The sequence below is a fragment of the Canis lupus genome, chromosome 4 (assembly GCF_048164855.1).
Source record: "Canis lupus baileyi chromosome 4, mCanLup2.hap1, whole genome shotgun sequence".
Classification (NCBI taxonomy): Eukaryota; Metazoa; Chordata; class Mammalia; order Carnivora; family Canidae; genus Canis; species Canis lupus.
In genome coordinates this window covers 87,179,480-87,188,494 of record NC_132841.1, presented here as the reverse complement: position 1 = coordinate 87,188,494, position 9,015 = coordinate 87,179,480, and the positions used below count along the sequence as shown (strand labels likewise).

The following is a 9,015-nucleotide window of genomic DNA, read 5'->3' as shown; positions in this document are numbered from 1 at the left end:
GAGGTTGGGATGGGGGGGGGGGCATGAAATACATTTACAGATGTCCGTATTCTCCTTTGATTGAAAGTCACACATGCATTTCAGGGGAGAAAAGCTGCACACGTTCAGACGTAACAGCACACCGGCCTTTATAACTCGCAGTTTGCAGGTCAGGCCTTGCGCACGTCTACAGCAACCCGCTCACCCAGCCGGTGCTTCCGGCTAGAGCCGCGTTTCCCGAATTCTCTGTGTGGGTGTCACGGTGGCCTTGGTGGCCTTGAACAGGAGCTGGCCAGAAGAGGCCCGGCCACGGCGGCCGGGGTCACGCGGGCCGCGCTAGGTCACCGCGCCTCTGTCTCACTCACGTCGGTCTGCACCTTTGATGTGGGATCTCACTCCCTTTTTCCACAATTTAGGAGAGAAGGAAGGGGAGGCGAGGCAGACGCCGGGCCTGGCTGGCTGATACGGGAGCGGTGGGCGAGGTTTGGGGGTGAGATGAGGTCTCCACACTAATCTGTTGGACACGCCTCACTTGACACGCTCGCTCGCTAACATTCTGGAAGGCCGGACACTGGAGTTCTTGGAAACTGACTAGTAATTTGGGTGACAATGTGCCCATTATCTTGCAGGCAATTCTTTGGCAAATCTTTTAGGAAAGATCAGTAGTCACTGCATAATTTATCTTTCTGATGAGTATTTTCGTGGTGCACGTTATGCTCCACTGAAGCAAATTATGCAGGCGATTGAAAATGACAATAGAATTCATTTTACAACCCAGGAAGTGCAGCTTTGTTTATTAAGAATATATTCATTCCATTTGGAGAGTGAGGCAGTTTTTATTTTCGTGTGTGTAATGTCGACAGGTAATGAAATTTGTCACAGATTGCACTTTACCATATGCGTCCAAGTCCATTAGTTCATAATCTAAGCAGCCAGTGGCATCCACAGTAGTTAATGTTAACAATTTTCTCAATTCCAGAGCTTCAGATGCTTATTCCTGAAGCCCCTGAGTGAGTTGTTTTTAAAATTTTTTCAAGAGCACGCACATTAAAAATGTAAGATGTTGGATGAACGAGTAAAACTCAGACTACACACGTCACCATATTGGATTTTATGTAATAACGGATTGAGATGTGACATTTTGGTCACCATTTGATGCATGTCGACAAATTCCGAGATTAATGGCTCTATCAGCCCATTACATCATGATTTCATTAAAGAAAATTCCTTAAAAAAAAAGTCCTTGAGGGGACAGCGAAATCTGATGGGAGACCACACTGAGGAGACACGCCATCGCCTTGGTGTGAGCCTGTACCTCTATTTCTATGGTAACCTGTGATCTGCTTTCCAGTCACACCTTCGCAAGGCTGGTTTTCGCCCTCACGAACGGCGCCAGGAGCACTGGAGGCGAACAGACATTCCTTCCTATGTCGTCTCTTGGTGGAAAAATCGGACAAAGGGAAAATAGAAGGTAATATTCGGAGGCTTCTCATGAAAACACAATAGGAACGGACGCTCACTAATTTTCAGATGACTTACACGTCTGAAAGATCGCAGAGCTAAAACCGAATATTAAAGAAACAACTACTCAGGGGCCCTAACAGATACATTCAGTGGATGTCTTGGGCTTTAATGCAATTGCAAATGCTCATCTGATCTGATAAAGTAAACACTTAGAGGGTTGCCCAAGACGATCGAAAATTTTATTTTGGTCCAGCAGTTCTCAACCTGGAGTGATTTTTGTCTCCTGGGGGTCGTTTGGCAATGCCTGGAGGCACTGTGGGTTGTCACAACTGGTGTCGTGTTGCTGGGGGTGGTGATGGTGCCGCGCGTGTGTGTGCGCGCGCGTGCGCAGGTGCATACTCACTACTGACAACTAGTGGGTAGAGGTCGGCTGTGATGCTCCACATCCACAGGAGCCCTGACACTACCCCTTAGCCGCTCCCCCATCCAAAATAAAAAATTACCCGCCCCAGACAGGAGGCTGAGAAACTCAGCATACAGCCTCGGGGACGGTGGTCCCGAAGGAGGCATGAATATGGGACATACGACATCACTGAGCATAACCGTTCAGAGACATGAAATGCTTGGGAGACACCCCCGGTTGTAATCCTCTTCCCAGTCCTTGTACTGCACTTACTTCTTTGCTATTTCACTTAAAGGGCAAAGAAAAGAAAAGAAAGGGGGAAAAGGAAAAAAAAGTAGCCAGAAACAAACAACAAAAAAATCACCATTTTTTTCCTAGGCCCTTTGGTTACAAGGCGAACATTCCCGGCGTGCAGGCGATCAGTCTGTTGCGGTCACCTGGCCCTGCGCGGGTAGCCTCGGGGTCCCCCGCACACCTGGCAGGCACAGTCCTGGGTGGACCCTGGCGCCCTGCTTGATTGACATGTAAAGTTCCGATACGTTTTCTTGTTTTCTTCCCCTGTTGGTTGAAAAGGCACTTACCTCCCCCAGTTGCCTGCGGACGCACCTGCCTGTGGCATCCTCCCCTAAGGACGGAGGACGGAGGCCTTCGTCCGCGTCCCGGGCCTGCGAGGGCGGAGGACGCGCCGCCCCGCCCAGGTGAGGAGGGCGCCCCGCCCAGGTGAGGAGGGCGCCGCCGGCTTCCCGGGGCCGCGGGTACGCCCAGGCCGACCGGGCGCAGCCAGAGGGCGCCAGCGGGCCGCAAAGAGGGGCCCCGAGGTCCCGGCGGCCGCGGGCAGGTGACGCGGGCTTTTGTCTGAGGACGAGCAGCCGGGGTGAGCGTCGCCGCGCCGTCTCCCGCATCCGCTCCCCGCCGGCAGGTGAGCCAGGTGGGTGGACGTCCCAGTCCCCGTCCCCGTCCCCGCCCCCCGCCCCCCGGACCCCCCGACCCCGCCGCTCGCCACCGCGCAGGACCCGCCGCTGCCTCTGCTCGGCCGCCGCCTGCCCTCCGCCCACAGCATCCTCGCGGGGCGCGGCGCGGCGCCCTCCCCACGCGGGCGGACCTGGGCCGCCGCCCTCGCCCCGGCCGCGCTCGCGGACTCGCCCTGGGTCGGCGGCCCCCTGCGGCCGCGCGGTGCCGGGTCGTCTCGGCCTCCCGCGCGTCCAGGCCTCCGGGTGTCCGGGTGTCCAGGCGTCCAGGTGTCTAGCTGTCCAGCTGTCCAGGCGTCCCGGTGTCCAGGCGTCCAGGTGTCCGGGTGTCTCGGTGTCCGGGTGTCCAGCTGTCCCGGTGTCCAGGCGTCTGGGTGTCCAGCTGTCAGCTGTCCCGGTGTCCAGGTATCCGGGTGTCCAGGTGTCCGGGTGTCCCGGTGTCCGGGTGTCCGGGTGTCCAGGCGTCCAGGTGTCCGGGCGTCCAGGTGTCCGGGTGTCCGGGTGTCCAGGTGTCCGGGTGTCCAGGCGTCCGGGTGTCCGGGTGTCCAGGCCTCCGGGTGTCCGGGTGTCCAGGTGTCCGGGTGTCCAGGTGTCCAGGCGTCCAGGTGTCCGGGTGTCCAGGTGTCCGGGGCTCCGGCGGGCGCGGCGCGCGAGGGTGCGGGGCGCGGGACGGGCAGCAGGTGCAGGGGGCGCCGTGGGCACCCCGGGGCGGGCCTCTGCGGCCAGTCCAGGGGAGACGGAGAGAGGGCGGGCGAGGGCGAGGGCGAGGGCGAGGGCGAGGGCGAGGGCGAGGGCGAGGGCTGCCCACGGACGCGGGGCTCGGCTCGGCGGGGGAGGGGCGCGGAGGGGGGCGCGCGCAAGCCGGGGGCCGGGGGCCGGGGGCCGGGGGCCGGGGCGGCGGGGCCGGGCGCAGGGGAGGCGGGCGGGGCCCGGGGCGGCGCGGAGGGGCGGGGTTCGCGGGCGGCGGGAGGCGGGAGGCGGGAGGCGGGCGGCGGGCGGGCGCCGGGGGAGGGCGCTGGGCAGGAAGGGGAGGGGGAGCGCGGGCGCGAGCGGCGCAGGGGCTGCGGCGGCAGGAGCGGCGGCGGCGGCAGTAGCGGCGGCGGCGGCGGCGGCGGCGGCAGCTCCCACTCGCTCCTCGCTGCGGGCTCGGCCGTCGAGCCGGGACTCAGCCTCCGCCCGCGGCCAGGCACCCGCCGGCCACGCCCGCACCCGCGCCGCTCGCGGCACCGCGCTCCCCGGGGGCACAGCACCCGAGCCGGTAAGAGGGCGCCCCGCCGCCGGGCCCCGCGCCCCTGCCCGCTGCCCCCCGCGCCTCTGCCCCGCGCCCCTGCCCCCCGCGCCCCCGGCCTTTGTTCTCCGGACGGCGGCCTCCGCGGGGCTCCCGTCGGGCGCGGGGCAGGGGCGCGGGGCGCGGGGCGCGGGGCGCGGGGCGCAGCCTGGCGCAGGGGTGGGGGGCGCGGGGCGCGGGGCCCGGGGCCGGGGGGCGCGCGGCGGGGACCTGCCGGAGCGCCGCGGGGCCGCGGGAGCGGATGTCACCGGCCGGGGAGGGGGCGCGGGGCGCACGGGGCGCGCGGGGCGCGGGGCGGAGAGCGGGGCGCGGCCCCCGGGCCAGGGGCGGGCTTGCTGGGGGCTCCCGTGGGCGCCCCGGGGAGGCCGCGGGGGGCGCGGCGGGTGCGGCCGACAGGCGGGGGGACTGCGGGCCCCGGGTGGGTGCGCCCCGCGGCCCTCGGGGAAGACTCGCCGAGCGCCCGCCTCCCCGGAGACGCCGCCGCCCCGGGCGGGCCTCGAACCCGCGCCGCCCGCGCGACCGCCCCGCGGAGGAGGGCGCGGCGCCCACGGGTGCAGCCTGGCGCCCAGCCTGGGGCGGACCCCGTCGGGCTCCCGCGGGGCCGGCGGCGCGGGGGGGGGGGGCGGGGGCCTCGCGGGGTCGCCCCGGGGCTCGGGGGCCGGGCGCTGCGGGCCGAATGAATGAACCGGGGCCGTAATTACCTATTCCTTTGTCTCGGCCTGGCGCATGCGCCGGAGAGCTGGGTGTGGAGGCCCCCGGCAGCCCCAGCCGAGCGCCCCATCACCCACCCACCCACCCCCTCCGCGCGCCGGGGAACAAAGGCGTTTGCCCCGAATGTTGCGTGAAACCCTTGGCCGCAGAGGACGGGGGCTCCGCGCGCGCGTCGCTTCTTCTTCTTCCAGGTTGCCTCTCGCCCTTGGCGTTCTTAGTGATGAAAAATAAGATTATCCTTGGTGCTGAGAGCAAACTGTGGATTATATTCGTGACCGAACACTAATTTTCCTTCCTAGCTGCCCATTGTTCTCCCCCCACCCCCATAGCCCATTGCACCGCAGTGATGGAGGCCCCCTCGATTTGCATCACTTAACCATTTGACAGATTTTTTTTTTTTTTTTTGCTGCTGGTCCTTTGATTAAGGGACGCCGGTCCCCAAACTGACAGTGGCTATCCGCCCCTAGTGTCACTACTTGGAAGAAATTAAGACATTTCTGGCGTTTGTGGGAACAAGATGGCCTACAGAGCGGAGCAGGGGGAAGTGGTCACCTTGTCAGAATCCGAACCCAGTCTGTTCTCTGGATTCCTGCCTCATTGTTTCACTAGGGATCCCAAAAGGCCAGCCCCATGGAGAAGGGAATCACGGATAGGGGAGGAGGAAGAAGGCAACCGGGGCTGCTGGGGTAAAGATGCTTGACTGAATTCATGATGCTTCCCCCCCACTTTTTTTTTTTTTCTCTTTTCTTTTTTTGGCAATGTCTAGCAGAAGCCATGATACCCGTACCTTTGATGGCTGATTTTCTTCAAAATGATGTATCATCCAGGTTATGGCCATTCAGATTTCTTTTTGACTTTAGGGGCTACTTTATTGTACCATCCAAAAGGCCACTTATGGATAGAAAGTAGCTACATGCCGTATTTTTGCAATGGCCCATTACAAATTTTCTGTTTAAGTATTCTCGGCACACCCTGGCAGGACAACATGTGGCAGGAAAATGGAAGTCATCTCTTTTGTTCCTTTTAATAAAAGGATATTGATACTGATCACGTTTAATATGGCCGGGCCTATACTTGAGAGGGTAGCTGCTGGTACCCTCTCTATTCCTTAGTATTGAGCCGCTTATTACGGTGTAGAGGGCTCTCTGCAGGTTTTTTTTTTTTTTTCTTTTCCTTTGAGGTTATGTCTTTTGAGGGAGAGATGAGTTGGAGTAGATGGGCTTTGATAGCAAATATATACCAATATGCCCCCAATTCAGTAAGTCTTGGTTTTTAAGCAAGATAAATTTTAAACCGAATTTGCAAAAATCATCAGTTCCCTTACTCTTTTATCCTGCTTGGTTTTTGGCAGTCCCTGGCAGGTGGAGAAAGGGAGCTAATGGGCCTTCCGACAAAAGGCGCCCACAATGAGCATATTGACAGTGGCATTTTTGTCTCTTAACTGGTGCTCATGCTTTCATTATGGCGTGCGGAAGAGAACCTTCTCTCCTGCTGGACCACCCTAATTTGAATGTCCAATGGAAGAGCTCTAAGGGCTTCAGCTGCCTATCCTTGGGCGCATCTCTACAATCTTACTGAATTTACCAGAACACGTCACATGATAGCGTGAGATGTGATGCGTTCCGTCTCTTTAGTTTTTGTGGTTTTTGAAACAAATTTACATTAAGAACACTTTAGAAACCATTTTCGCTTCATGGCCAAGATAAGCAGAGTATGAAAAATTGGCATTTGGGGGAGTTTTAGTCACTGTAAAATGGATGTCTGGGTGTTATACACAGTAGTTTTGTAAAGACTTGCAAAATCCAAAACTATTTTTTAAGGTGCCATGTCTATACACACATGCTTACACACACATATATACACACACATACACACACGTACTTATATGTACACATGCAATAAAAAATGAAATCTTACTGATGATAACGAAACTAAATTAGTTGTGTAGAATATTACTTAATACTGCTTCGTGTTGGTCTTTGGAGAGTAATCAATTTTGTTCTTTCTAAATATATGTACGTAGATGGGGGCGTCTAGCTAGGGTCCTAAGAAGCTCCTTTCCAATTTCTAGCGGTGTAAAACGAATGGGCTGCTCTGAACGTCTCGGATTAAGGTGTTCATTTACGGGTTTACAAACTCACGTTGAGGCACTCCTGAACTTTAAAAGCTGTAATGAACGATGCTCACAAAATAAAGGACTTACAAAATTGTTCTGCCTTATTTTTCTAATCTCTTGTTAAAATCATGTTTTGCAAAACATCCCAAGAAGGCCTGTCAACTCTCCTGTGTCAGAAGCAATCGCTTTTGGTGTCTGATTCTGTTGAAAGAAATGCCCCGATTTGCTTAGGCCTTTATGTTGCATGTGGTTGGACCTGCCCGTTTGACCCCTTCTGTACCAGGGGTCAGCGTCTTCGTGATCATTTTAGCTGGTGAACGGGAAGCCGGGGGGCCACTGAGGACACTCTGAGATGTAGACGAGCTGCGGTTCTCAGGGAAATGGGTGCAGCATCTAGCATTCATCAGGTCTCCTCGACCACCCTTGGCTCTGAGGTTGTGAATAGCCCGGAATTGTTTTCAAGAGAAAATACTCTGAATGTCTGGGGGAGGGACCCCGAGGCACAGTGCAAAGTGACTGGGTTTGAAAAATCCCTAGACTCTGGCTCAACCCCGGTGGGCAGACTACTGGAGGCCTCCGTGAGTTTCACTACTTCAGTTGTAGGATTGAGATAATAATCGTTCATTTTCCCACGATACTAAGGACCACCCATACGGCTAAACAGCGCAGAAGCACAATGACTGGCTCCTCGAGGCTTCCTGACCTCGCCGTTGCACCTCCGCGCGGTCCGCGTGACTGACGCCCCCACTCTCTCCTGTGCCTGGAGCTGCAGTTGGGGCCCAAGCTGATTAATCAAGGCCTCGGGGTTTCAGGCTTAGAAATGGGGTAGTTTGCTTTCAGGGATGCTCAGCTATCATAATTGCTAACTAGTGTCCTCATGCATGTGCGTATTTGAAATTTAATGGGACACTGTGGGAATTTGCCCAAAAGTGGATTGGACGAAGCCAGGGTAGCCACCCTCATTGAACTTCCCAGGGCCGCTTACGTAACTCCAGAGGTGGCATTGACATTCTTTTGAGAAAATACAGGGGTAGTCCTGAAGCCCCGACGCTGCCAGCCTGCCAAAGGAGGGGCTCGGTTACAGGCGCTTCCGTCCGCCACTGTTTCTCTAGACAGACACCGAGGTTAAGTGTCCGCTGAACCTTACGAGAGCAAAAGATGAGCGTGTAGAATCCAGTTCTTACCAGCCTGTAGGTAAATTGTGATCTTGAGAAGACACGGGCCTTAGCGACGCTGATCCAACAGCATTCTCCTCCCTCTGGACGTCAGAAATGGGGTGACGTGGAGGCAGAGGAGTCCTGTCGTGCATTTTCCTGCTTCTGCAACCCGAGGATTTAAATAACTTTAAAAAATCAGGCTTTCCAAAGGCAGTAGATTTTTTTTTTTTTTTCAAACAAAAACAGGGAAAGCAGAGAGTTTTTGGACTAGCCAAGGCCATCGGTGAGGGGAGGTTGCAAGCGAGCAGGTTTCAAAGTCTAGGAATAAATTCCTGAAAGCTTTGGAGGCTTCGAAATAGAAACCATCTGCATGCACACCAGGGGCCTGGGGCATAAGGAAACATTTCAAGATATAGAAAAAGGGCGTTTCGTGGGGAAGGCAATGCATTCGCACCATTTTTCCTCCTTATCACTTAAACATTTTATGAACTTTGTTTTTGAATCGATGATTTTTTTCTTCATTTTAGAAAGAACTGGGTTTCATCGGTTTGTTGCTTAAACTTTTAAATACATATTTCAGCCGTCGCTTGTACATTGTGTAGGGAGTATGATGCCTAGAAAAGCATGATACGGAGGGTGGGGTGTGGTGGACTTGGACTTGGGGCCCGTCACTGGCTTAAGAATCCGGTCTCTGCTGTGTGGCTTTCTCGGCAGATTGCTTAGCGTCTCTCTGTGCCTCAGTCCTCATCCACGAAATGCAGGTTACAGCTGAGTCTTTGCAAGGATTAAGTGCAGTCGTCAAACACCCAGGACACTGCCTCACGTATTCTGTATGTCTTTGTAAAGCACATTCACCATAAAATGGTGAGAGAACCCGCCTTCCCCTCCGTCTGTAGCCATTCACGTGCTCCTTTCAGAGGCCGTCCTCG

At 56.6% G+C, this 9,015-nt stretch overlaps 1 protein-coding gene and 1 long non-coding RNA gene across 7 annotated transcripts in view; one reads left to right on the top strand and one right to left on the bottom strand.

Moving 5' to 3' along the window:
- Positions 1-740: 740 nt before the first annotated feature.
- On the bottom strand, positions 741-2,808 carry LOC140632737 (uncharacterized). The gene is made up of 2 exons (XR_012030434.1): positions 2,211-2,808; positions 741-1,415 (listed from the first exon to the last, which is right to left on the bottom strand). It is a non-coding gene; the product is annotated as an uncharacterized lncRNA (long non-coding RNA).
- BASP1 (brain abundant membrane attached signal protein 1) overlaps positions 2,411-9,015 on the top strand; it is a 57,098-nt gene continuing 50,493 nt past the window's right edge. The window contains exon 1 of one of the 6 annotated variants that reach the window (XM_072825046.1): positions 2,411-2,544. The gene's annotated coding sequence lies outside the window, so the exon portion shown is untranslated. Of the gene's footprint in view, positions 2,545-2,606; positions 2,775-2,975; positions 3,220-3,908; positions 4,073-9,015 lie in introns of those variants that run through there. The other 5 variants (XM_072825043.1, XM_072825042.1, XM_072825048.1 and 2 more) reach the window with 5 other exon arrangements.